General features: G+C 43.2%; 1 protein-coding gene across 7 annotated transcripts in view; it reads left to right on the top strand.

Annotated features, from left to right (window-relative positions):
* LOC109032196 (uncharacterized) overlaps positions 1–12571 on the top strand; it is a 429804-nt gene that overhangs the window by 136006 nt on the left and 281227 nt on the right. The window lies entirely within an intron of this gene.

Genomic DNA, 12571 nt, shown 5'->3' with positions numbered 1-12571 from the left:
AATTGTTTTTTCCATCTGAGGGATGTTTCAATTTATGAATCGGCAAACATCATTATCATGATCAGGAGTTATTTTCAGTAATTTTTGTCGTACGATCCGTATTCTACGTAAAATTTTGACAAGAAAGCACTCATCATATTGCATAATTCGCATCTTGTCTGGTGGTCCATTAATTCACTCACTATGTTCCGCAATCATTCTCACCAGTTCGCCTTCAATAAGCTGGTAGGCAATGTGAGCAGCTCAGGAGCAGTGAAAGTTGCTCGCAGGAGTTTGAGTAGTTCATCAATTTCACTTCCAGTCCTTAATTAATACACTCATTTCGTTCCGCGCCTATTCTCACCAGTTCGCCTTCAGTAAGCTGGTAGGCAATGTGAGCGACTCAGGAGCATTAATAGTTGCTCGCAAGAGTTTGAGTAGTTCATCACTTTCACTTCCAGTCCTTAATTAATACACTCTTTATGTTCCGCACTTATTCTCGCCAGTTCGCCTTCAATAAGCTGGTAGGCAATGTGAGCGACTCAGGAGCAGTAATAGTTGCTCGCAGCATCCATATGCCACGGTAATATACATCGTCCGATAAACCCAATGAGATTATGGTTTTTTCATGAGCGAGAAGTTTAAAATGCATCGGAAAACAGTGATATCTTAATTAGATTGCATTTTGCAAAATGGAACCAGGAGCATTGCAATGTTGCAAAGATTGTGCAACTTTTTTTGTCTTGGGAGAAAAACCTGACTATCCATTGACATTTTCTATTTCACTCGCTATTAACTGTAAATTTAAGACAAAAATTACCATGTTTTCATATTCATTCATGATTTCAATAATTTTATTGCAAAGGATGAAATTGCACAACCTTAGCATCATTGCAATTCTTCTGGTTCCTTTTTGCAATATAATGGACCACTAGACAAGGTACGAATTTCAGCATTCTGATACACGTGTCTTCACCAAAATTTCACGTAAAACACGATGCGCACAACAAAAATTACCGAAATCGACTAATTCCGAAGATATTTAATGATTCCTGATGCGTCAATTCAAACCACCCGCTCATGAAAACTCAATGCTCTACGTGATTCACATCGCGCGCTAAACGTTATCATGAAGTCTCTGCGATTTAAAAATCTGGCAACCTCTATCTTGACACTTTGGCTCAGCCATAGCAAATTACATAATTTGAAAAACACATGGTGGAAAATGAGCATTGCTCGATTGAGAAGCTTGCTGAAATCGTTGTAGTGCGCGATTAGACTCACGTAGAGCTTTGAGTTTCTTGTGAGCGGGCAGTTCAAATTCCTCGTAACCAATGTGAAATAAAAATATTATTATCTCCGTTAGGAGTTAATTCCAGTAATTTTCGTTGCGTGAATCGTGTTCTACGTGAAATTCTGGTTAAGACACATGTATCAGAATGCTTAAATTCGTCCCTTGTCTAGTGGTCCATTGGTCAAGAGTTCTTTTCAGTAATTTTCATCGTACAGAAGAGTGCTCTACGTAGCTAAAAGTTTAACGAGGAAACTTATATCATCAGACTTAAATTCGGACCTTGTCCAGTGGTGCATTGGTCAACTGGCTCGATGAACTCAATAAGCAGCGTGCTCGGGCGTCAGACACGTGAGACACGTGACAGACGTGATCTACGTGCAAAGCTAACCGTGGCCGACAGTCCTCGAGCCGGGACGTAGACGTGCTGACGTCCAAACACAGGACCGTACCGTCTGAATCTGTGAAATTGATCACCGTCATGCGGCATCGTTCGCCTCGCAGTCTTGTTGCCATACCAGCACAGCGCCACGTCCGGATAGAAACTAGAGTACATACCTATATTGAGAGAGTATGGCCACTGGGCCCCATGGAGAGGTTTAGGACCCAAAAATGGCTGTGCGTTGTTTTGGTTTTTGTGGAAGGGAGGGGGGTCATTGCCAACTTTTGACGGTTTTCACCAACCGCACTTGCTGCCAACCTTACTGCATCTAAGATAATTTTTCTCAAAAATTGCACACGATTAGCCTTAAAACTATGTAAAGAAGTCGCAATAGTGCATTTGGGTAAATTTCTCGTTACGATAAGCAAAGAAAACTACATTTTGAGTCATTTTGCATTACATTAATTTAAGGCGTCCGCCATTTTTGGGTCCTAAGGGCTCCATTCAGCCTAAGATGGCTGAGCCAATCAGAGGTGGTAACTCCAGTGGCCATACTCTCTCAATATAGGTACTCTAATAGAAACCTCCAAGTTTCTCCATGTTTCTCTCTCCAGCGGGCTGATTATTGATATTGATAGACAAAGAAGACATAGGGAACACGGAGCCATCCTATTGGTTGAAACGGGTAGTTGTTCTATTAAGTAAGGGGGAAAGTGTTGGACTAACTACAGGGTCTCTCGTGGGTTGCCGTCGGTTAGTCTATTACTTACCTCATTGTGTCGTCTCCCGCGAGAAGGAACGTAACTCTGTTGCAAGGTTGCCTAATTGACCCCAAAAATCAATTTATTTTGCAAAAATGTACTTGTGCAATTTTGAGCCAAAAGTTTCTGAATTTTGCATTCCATCTGAGGAAAAATCAGTGACATTTTCAGTTAGTAGTGCCTAAAATTTTCCAGGCTAATATGCAATGTACGAGGAATAATTTGGCAACTTTTAAATGGAGTCACGTTTCTTCGTGAGGGTAACGACGATTTATCCATTGCAGCCACCCGCTTCCACCAGTAGGATTACTTTATTTTCCGATTGTTGTCCTCTTTGTCTAACGCTCTGTCTATCAATTTCAATAATCAGCCCGCAAGGAGTTCAGCTGCCGAGGTTTAGGTCACACATCTAAAGTGCTTCAGCTGGTACCATAGAATTTTCAACCGAATAACCGAAGTACTCTAGACGTACGACCCGAACTTGGACAGCTGCACCTCAGTGCTGTGTGCTCCTTGCAACATTTTATTCCTAATTTGAAAAGCACCGTAAAATTTAGGGCCTCCACCTAAGTCGCTACTAAAATTCTGATGTTGACTTAAGTAGAGTGAATCAAGTGTCCCGAAATCATGCGAAAGAGTAACGCAAAGATTCCAGGTAGTGATGCGGAAGTAGAACACTAACGTGGCCATTGTAAAACAATGTCTAGGAAAACGTAACTGTCAACTGGCTAGAAATAGAGTTCCTAATGCAAATGTCCAGGCCGTCACAGCAATACTATGCCGAATTTAAATGGGCAATTTAATTTTCTACATGAAAACGGTTGGGCAGATTTTTATGCAAATTTCAGTGAATTTTCTGCATAGCACGAAGCAAATTCCTCAAACTTTTGAAGGAATCCGCACAAACGTTCTGTTGTGCAAAATTAAATTGCCCGATCAAATGGCAATAGCTGATGTGGCTTGCTTCCTTTCTCCTGAAACGCGATCCAACCGACGTAACCCTTCGGTTTGGTTGACAATAGGTCTCCCGGTTATCCATGAGCCTTTGTGCGGAAATCGGAACAAAATTTTGTTAGACTTTGTTTCACTTACCAATACCTCCCCTCTTCCCGCCCCCAAAAATCACAAATTTATTTCGTGGGGTGTGTATTTAATCAGGCCCAGGTCTGTTCCCAGGCCAACCCTTGTCGAAACAATTTAATAGATGTCCAAATCCTTCAAACACGCGGTGAGTTTAACCCGAGCCGCGAGCTGAGCATCTCTCTTCGTCGCAGTCGGTGCCATTTTTTTCCAGTAAACAGTCGTTGAGTCTATAAAGTTCTGGCTAAACAGTATCTTCATTAACCATCAGTTTTTGTCACGCAGCGCATCATTAACCTCGGACCTCCAACTCCGGACCCTTTTGCCCCGTCAACTCGTCGCCCGTCTGACGAAAGGGCGTAACTTCTCACTGAAATGAGCCCGGAAAAGCATTAAATTGCATGGACGGCAGGGTTCGCCTCGAAGTGTACTTGCGCCTTTATGTCAGGAGGGCGACAAACTGACGCCCAACCCCAACTCAAACAGCGAATAATTGATGATCGATTCCATTGTTGCAGAATTTGTGGGAAACAAGATCTTTCTTTCTCTATTTTCGCGTGGCTACAACTTCTTCCAAGCAACATCCACCAACTTTAGCAGAAAGGAACAAAAAGCACGGCGCAATGTTTCTGTAGTATACCTTAATGTCAGTATATCCTGTCATCGATCTCTGCGTTTATCATATTTAAATCAGTTCATTCATATTATTACATAACATTCACATGTGATAGTCATTACTCATGCTCACATACCACAGGACATTTTAGATAGGTCAGTTCCGCTTTAAGTCTTCGGCCTTTGCTCCGGATTCTGTCGTGCTGTGGTTACATTTCGTGAAGTATTCCTACAATCTAATATGCGTATCGCGCCAATTGGCCTTCTGCACTGCGATTGGCGCAATGCGAGAAGTATTCATGCAGTCTTGTAGGCGCTAACATACGCTCCACGCAGATCGCACTGTTTAGCGCAATGCGAGAAGTATTCCTACAGTCTTGCAGGCGTTAATATGCGTTTAACGCCAGCCGCACTGTGTTTGGCGCGCGCGCGATTATTCGAACTCGCTTTAGGGTATTCGCGGCATCGAATAATTAGTCTTTAAAGGTCCATGTTGTGTTCCGACGCCGTATTAGCATTTCAACGTTGCCTCTTTTCTCCTGATGAAATACTTTTCCGAGAAAAGTTAGGAAAGTTCTCTATAATTTTCATTTGTTTAGATTGTATGGACCATTAAATAAGATACGAATTTCAAGCACTCTGATGCATGATTCTTCACCAAAATTTTACGTAAAACACGATTCCCGAAGCAAAAACTACTGAAATCAACTCCTCGCTAAGATACGAACATTTTTATTGCACGTTGGTTAGGGGAAATTTGATTTGCCCGGTCACTAGAAAAACAATTGTTTATCTTGTTTATCTATATTGTATATTTCAATAATCAGCCCGCTGGGGACCTTCGAATCCGCCTTTGGGCTGCTTGTTGAAATTGATAGACGAGGAAGACATAGGCGAGTATGGAGCGATCCCATCGGTTGAAATGGTTGGTTCCTATAGACTGAGGGACAAAACAGGGTCTCTTGAGGGTTGCCGTTAGTTAGTCTATTACACTGGAAAGAAAACTCCAGCCGCGGAAGCCGTACTTACGAGCTACATATAGAATTACCGTCCGCGTTCCGGGCTCGGAGGCCGAAAGTATCGGGCGTAGTAGCCGGAGTAGTCGAAGCTACGGCTCCAGCACCCGGAACTTTCGGTCTCAAAGCCCAGGACGGAAGCCGTAGTTTGGGAAACTTGTTTGGCATATGACGTCACCGAAGCCCATCTTTTACGTATCGGTAGGTCAACAGCCGAAAAAAGGATGACGACTGGTGCTCCCTTGAAATTGTCCATAAGGAAGTGTTGGATCCCCGAAAGTAAAAGTTTCCACCTGTCGCCAGGAGGTCAACGGTGGAGGGCCTCTTATCCCTGTGAAATACGCAACACGTACACCCAGTAGGCAGGTCAACGGAATGTTGGAGTCCTGAAAGTGAAAGCCACCACCATTGCCAAGATACCAATCCAATAGAGGTTCTCTCTCTGTCTGCGCAGAACTCGCGGTTGGCAACCCTGTTTTTAACTGGGAAATATTTCGGGGACTTGGAGCGGGAGACGCAAGGCGAGGCGACCCGGCAATAAGGTTGGCAAGGACAAAGCGGCTCAAAATGGAAGTGACAAAAAATAGTGCGAAGAGAAACAGTCTCCGGTTCCGGGGGTTGAGGGATGAGGGCGAGGATGGGGGATGCTAGGGAGGAGGGGGTCGACAATCACCTGGCTCATCAATTATTTGTCGGTGGATCGTGGATGTGGATTGTCGATGGTTGATGGCCCGTGTGTCTTGTCGCTTGTCCATCACGCAGCTTTTATCTGATCCGCGCCAGCTTTGCCCTCGGATTAAAGCCCGTCGCCGGCCCGGGCGTGACAGGGATGCCAAGTCGTGTCATTAACGCCGGAATCCCTCCGAAATCAAGGCATTTTATCAGCAACAGGGCCTATGAGCAGGGCCGGATTTAACTGTAGGGCATTGGCGTCCAGGCTATCCCCATAGCGGCAAATTTTGGCGTTTCGGAATTGGAAAAATTAAAGGTTATCACGCAAGGAAAGAAAAAATGGAGACAGAGAGGGAGCAAAACATAAAGATTAGTGGAAATAGGATGGAGGGGGGCAATATAGGGGCAAAATATTGCCGGCCGAGGGCCCAGGTTGCTCCAGGGTGGCTGCAAGTCCGGAATTTCCGGAAAGTCTGGAAATAATACTGATTTTTTAAGGTGGACCGGAAGTACCGAAAAAGTGTGGAAATTCCACTAGGAGGTCCGGAATTTTTTTTAGTTTTTTTGTCGCAATTTGAGCAAGAAATTCACATTTTTGAAATTTTTCGAATTTCGTCAAATAGAGGTACTGAAAAAGTACTGAATTCTTCTGTTAAGTAGGTAATGACATTCTTGGGAATGCACTGAAGAAGCACTGTAAAAGTACAGATTTTTGGTCAGTCTATTTTAGTAGACACCCTGTGCTCAGTACATATCAAAATGCATCCATCCTTCAATAATAGTATCAAACAACTCAATACCTGACAATTGTGCGGTTTTGCCCTTCTTCAAATAATCCGTTCTGTTCAAATCCCAAGCTCGAAACGAACTTCCAAAATGCGTTCAAATTGGCAACGCGGTGCGGAAAATCCGTTTGTGTGTCATTGTGGCGCTTGGCGATGCGATGATGCGCTGAGCGCATTCTCATTGGCTACTGCTCTTTGATCGTGCTTCACTGCTGCGTGCAACTGATTGTGAGTCAGCCCGGGCGATGCACCGATGCATTCAGGAGACTCTTGCACGCCCCTGGTGACGTAACCGATTAGTGATCCTCTCCGTTGGACGCTTCTTTGCTCGTTTGCTGCGTCTTTGTCGAAAAATAGCCATAGACTCGTGCGTATCCACACGTTCTGAGCTTTCGCGGAGTAAAAAGGTCATCGAGCTCATCGCACAGAAAATAACGCTCTAGTTAACTGCCATGCTAAGGAACAACGTCGTATGAACATTCGAGAGTGGCCAAATTTCCTTCAGTAAAATGTTTATTTTTGAGGACAATTATGAATATTTTCCCTTGAAATTTCCAGGATCTTTAGGTGAAATTTCGAACAATATTCTCTGAAAAATTGGAAGAAAAATATTCATAAGGTTGTCAGGAAATTCGTATTTTATCCATCGAAATTTGGTAACGTCTGGAGGTTCATACGGCGTTTTTCCTTAGCACGGCAGTCAAGGACTGAGCACGACTCAATAGTCTAATAATAGATCGTCGCGCGTCCGACAGTGGGACGTGTGCTTTTATTCCAATAATTGAAAAATTGATGATCGAAGGACTGTTGAATAAATTGTCTCGAAAAGAATCGATTCTCAATCGATAATCGGTCTAAATAATCGAAAATTATGTTATAAGCGGGCGACTAGCGAATATTTATAAACGAAAGTTCAAAAATTCTTGATTTTCGCAAAGGAGGGGGAAAATCGAGCACGGCGAAAACCGAAGAGAAAGTTCTTGGATTTTGACGAACTCTAAGGAAGGTTCGAACCTACTTTCAAATGCACATTATGTACAATAAATGTACAATATGGATATTTTCCTTTGGCTCTTGTATTTATTGTAGAGGTAGATCGTTGTGATCTCCAAATTGATAAGTATCTCTCCTTGAAATTTTCAGATACTTTGGATTAAATTGCGAATAAAAGTTGGGAAAAATGAAAAAATAAATTCACAAATTTCCCTATAAAAATTCGTATTTTATAGAGGCAAATTTGGCAACGCCTGAAGGCTCCTTCTTTCATGCTGCCGTGCTAAGGAAATACGCCGTATGAACTTTCGAGAGTTGCCAAATTCCCCCAGGATAAAACATGTGTTTCTGAGTAAAGCTATTCATATTTTCCCTTGAAATTTTCAGATAATTTATCACCAAAATGCGAACAAAAGTATCCGAAAAATTTGAAGAAAAGCATTCAAAATTTTTTTTGTAAATTCGGTGTTCATCGTAGAGAATCTGGCAACGTCTAAGGGCTCATACGGCGTTCTTGCATTGCACGGTAGTGTAAGGACGACTATGAATACGACCTCAAGTGAGCAACAAAGATTCACAACTCACGTAAATCGGTATCAAAATTTGTGGAAGTGCGTGGAAGGCGACGAGAGGGTGCGAAGCATGGGTACGAGCTCTGCTGGAAGGGTGGCGTGCAGCGCGCGGGTCCGCGAGTGCGAGTGGAACTATGATAGGTTTATTAATGCTTAAACACGCGTGTAATCCGCTATAAATGAATTACACACCGTCCATCGTCCATCGCCGTCGCCATCGCAGGGCTGCCAATATAGTTCAGTAATTCGCCGTGAAAGCGAAGCCACCCTGCAACTCTCAAATGAACTTGCTGCAAACGATGGGTATGGATTCGATCGACATGAATCGATCGGAAAATGAAAACGTGAATCGATGGACATGAATCGATCGACAGTTAATTAAAAACACCCGTGTCGATTCGATCGGCATGAATGGATCGAAAAATGAAAACGTGCACTGGAAAAAAAAAAAAAAACACATTGGATCTAGAGTCTAGACTCTTGAAAACATTGACGAGAAAAAATACTCTTGATTCAATCGGATTTTTGCTTGAATCAAAACGAAATCCGCTTAAATTAAGAGGATTGGTTCTTAATTTAAGCTAGATTCTGATTGGATCAAGAGTACTTTTTCTTGTCGATGTTTTTAAAAGTCTGGACTCTAGATCCAATGTGTTTTTTTTTCTAGTGTGAGTCGATCGACGTGAATCAATCGACACCGATTCCGTCGACAAAATTCGATCGATTCACGGGTTTGTCGATCGATTCACGGGTTTGTCAATCGAGTCACGGATTTTTCGATCCATTCACGGCTTTTGTCGATCCATTCACGCCTATTGTCGATCGATTCACGAGTTTGTCAATCGACTCACGGCTTTTGTCGATAGATTCATGTAGATCGGATCCATATCCTTCGCTGCAAACTTCAGCTAGAGCAAAAAGAAGAGTTATTCCGTGTAGATAATGACTCAAAAAGCATAATGAGCGCATCGGGAAGGCCTGAAATTCCCTTCCAACTTCACAATCGGCGGAAGAAATATGCGTTTTTTTCAGCTTCCTGCTTCAAAAGCGATACTACGACTCAGGTGAACATTCCGCAAGAGCGGCATGGAGCTCCTGCCATCCTAATCCTTGCGCTTTAGGATGCTACGCAATGATTAACATGGCCGACCCTCCAAAATATGACGAGACGGGGTTTTATCAACCGGCGTGTTTATATTTGCATTTTCCTTGAGTTGGTAAAGATCATGGTTTGGTGCTTCTTTACAATTTACGCGCATGAGCATCGGCCGTGTTAAATACTGTGTAGCATCCTTGCGTGCACGGGTTGGATGGAACAACGCCTCTTACGAAATGTTCTCCTGAACCGTCTAGTATCGTTATTGAAGTAGTTTGTATTTCAGACGTACCCGATGCGCTCATCCTGATTTTTGAGCCATTTTCTATTAGACAGGGTAGCTAGCATCAGGATTTTCCCAATTCTTTCAGGATTTGAGGTCAATCAGGATTTCATCCCGATTCCATCTGGATTTGAGGAAAAATCGGTCGTAAAATCGGGATTCCAGAAAAGTTCCGATCGGATTTTTTCATCGAGCTATTTTTGTAAAGTTACATTGCGAAGTTACATACAAAAATTTAGGATTTGATCGGAATTTGGAAAAAATATGAAATCCGGAGTTAGCAGTCAAAAATCAGGAAAATCAGGATTTCAGGATTTGGAAAAATTATGAAATCAGGATTTAGCAGTCAAAAATCAGGATTTCATCGTTTCCCAAAATGAAAAAAAACTAGACATCCCTGCAAGATGAATTCTTCTCTTCCTCTAGCTGAAGTTTCATTCATCAATTTTGAAATCGGCAGATTGTAACGTGGCGAAAGATCCGCGAGGAAGGAAACTCGTATTTCCGCGTAAATCCGGCAGCGCAGCATGTTGAGTGGTCCCCGGAATTCCCTTGCCCCCCTTCCGGTTCCGGATCCCTGTTCCCGGTCCCGCGTCCCCCGCGAAGGGGGGAGGGGGAGGGGGGCCGAGCACCCAGGGTTAATCGAATGATAATCCGAGTGGACTCCGTTGCTTTGATTGGGTTTCCGCATCGCGGCCCGGCGGCCCCGCCGAGAAATCAGTTTAATCCCCCGTCAATTTGTTTTGATTTCCGCGACACCTCCTCCCCCTCCCCCGTTTTTACGCCCCGGGATTTCCCTCGCCTTCGGGGGGTTGAATCGCCCGCGTGCCATGCGAGACGCGACGCCCGGATTTTTTCGCTCCGTAAGCCGCTCCAAATTGCACGCACGTTTTTCTTAGTTAGATCCTATCCTATTGCGCTGCCGTGTAAAGGAAAAACGCCGTGTGAGCCATCAGCCGTTGCCAAATTTCATTCTAAAAAACACGACTTTTCAGGAGAATTTGTGAATTTTCCTCTTCCGGTTTTTTTACAGGATTTTGTACGTAATTTTATCTAAAAAGTCTCGAAATTTCAAGGAAAGGCATTTATAAGGTCTTCCAAAATCAATAATGTCCTGACAGGAAATTTGGCAACATTCGAATGCTCATATGGCGTTTTTACTTCGCACTGCCGCGCTAAGGAAAAACCCCGTCTGAGCCATCAGGCGTTGCCAAATTTCATTCGAAAAAAACACGAATTTTCAGGAAAATTTGTGAATTTTCCTCTTCCGGTTTTTTTACAGGATTTTGTACGTAATTTTATCTAAAAAGTCTCGAAATTTCAAGGAAAGGCATTTATAAGGTCTTCCAAAATCAATAATGTCCTGACAGGAAATTTGGCAACATTCGAATGCTCATACGGCGTTTTTACTTACCACGGCAGCGCACTGCTCCCTCGCTTTGTTTTTTTCCAGCTCCCCCTCTCTGAAAGTAAAGTAATGGTGGAATCAAATCGCTTTGAATACTCGAGCAGGATGCAAAGTATTTGACTTTCAGAGGAAAACGTTTACTTTCCTGTGAATTTTTTCGGCAAAACCCCTCTCGTTGTTCTCTTCTCCTTTTATAAGGGTGGATTTACGGGGTTGCGGCGATTTGGAAGAATTGGAAAGCTAGGGAATCTAAAGCAATCGTGGAAAAATTAGGAAATTTACAGCAATCCGGAAAAGTTGGAGAATTTTCAACAATCTGCAATTTCCTTTGATAAAATACGAATTCTTACTGTTATTTGGGAGTATCATTCATCCAATTTAGCAGAGGATTTTATTTGCAATTTAATCGAATGTATCTGAATATTAAGGATAGAACTCGTCAATTTCTCCCAAATTTAGTATTTTATCATAAGAAATTTGGGAACCTTCAAATTTTCAAACGGCGTTTTTCCCTATGACGGAAGTATAAGTAAGCACTATACTACTTTGACCGGGATTTTGGAGGGAATTGTGCGATGGGATGGGACTCGGTAAACAGGACGGGGGACGCACGGAGTGGAATGACAGAGTGAGTCGTGAGTCAACGTCAACGGTCAACCCTCACGATAGTCGACAGGGCTTAATTAGGACCCCCCTCCCTCCCCCTCTCCCCCTCCCCCCTCGATCACTGCTCTTGCTCCCGCCTTCCGCGCACAACTACTCGTCCCTCCCCTGGTCGCGCTAGACGTGAAAACGGGTGATTTTGAATAATTGAAAAGCTGAAAATGAGCTAATGAAAAGCCGAGATAACCACATTAACGACTCCCTGTGTCGTCCTCGTTGGAGTGTCTACTTGCTGCCAGTGGCGTGGCGTGAATTGCGATTTATCGATTGTTATGCCATTTAAACCTATGGTAATGAATCGATTATTAAGGTGTTCGCTGCGAACACCCTGTTTATCGATCCTTTTCCATAGGTTTAAATGGCATAACAATCGATATATCGCAATTCACGCCACGTCACTGCTTGCTGCAGCTGCTCATCTGCTTCCGTGCCGCGACCAGAAAATAGGTGCTCTCAAGCTCTCAGCTTTCTCTTGACGTCAGTATTGTCGGACATTAGGCCGTGCAGAGGAAGCACGCATTGTCACCAGGTAGTGCTGAAAATTAAAATTTTTTCCAGTTAAATTCGTGAAATATATGCATATTTTATCGCATATACTGGCAACTTTGCACAAATATTCGGACGCCATCAAATCAACCCCCCTTCCCCCGATAATGCATTTATTTTCGAGGGAAACCATGCATATTTTTCCTTAAAATTTTCAGATACTTCGTTTTCAAATGCGGATGCTATTCTCTGAAAATTGGAAGAAAAATATTTTCAGCTTTCGGTTGAAATGCATTTTATCCAGGGTCGGACTGGCTCGCATCTGAGAGCGTAGACCTTTGGCTAGTTAAAGGGGCGTAATGTGATATTTCCTGATGGGGCATCCCCTTCGTGGAGAGGGGTTCAGAAAATTTTGGCAAAGCAGCACAAGTTTACGCTATTTTCAGGTTCGAAGTTTATTAATCGTACAGAGTAAAAATTGTAAAACTG

This window comes from Bemisia tabaci, chromosome 1 (assembly GCF_918797505.1).
Source record: "Bemisia tabaci chromosome 1, PGI_BMITA_v3".
In the NCBI taxonomy this organism is placed as follows: domain Eukaryota; kingdom Metazoa; phylum Arthropoda; class Insecta; order Hemiptera; family Aleyrodidae; genus Bemisia; species Bemisia tabaci.
Note: the sequence above shows the minus strand (reverse complement) of the source record. Positions and strands in the feature narration are given on the sequence as shown.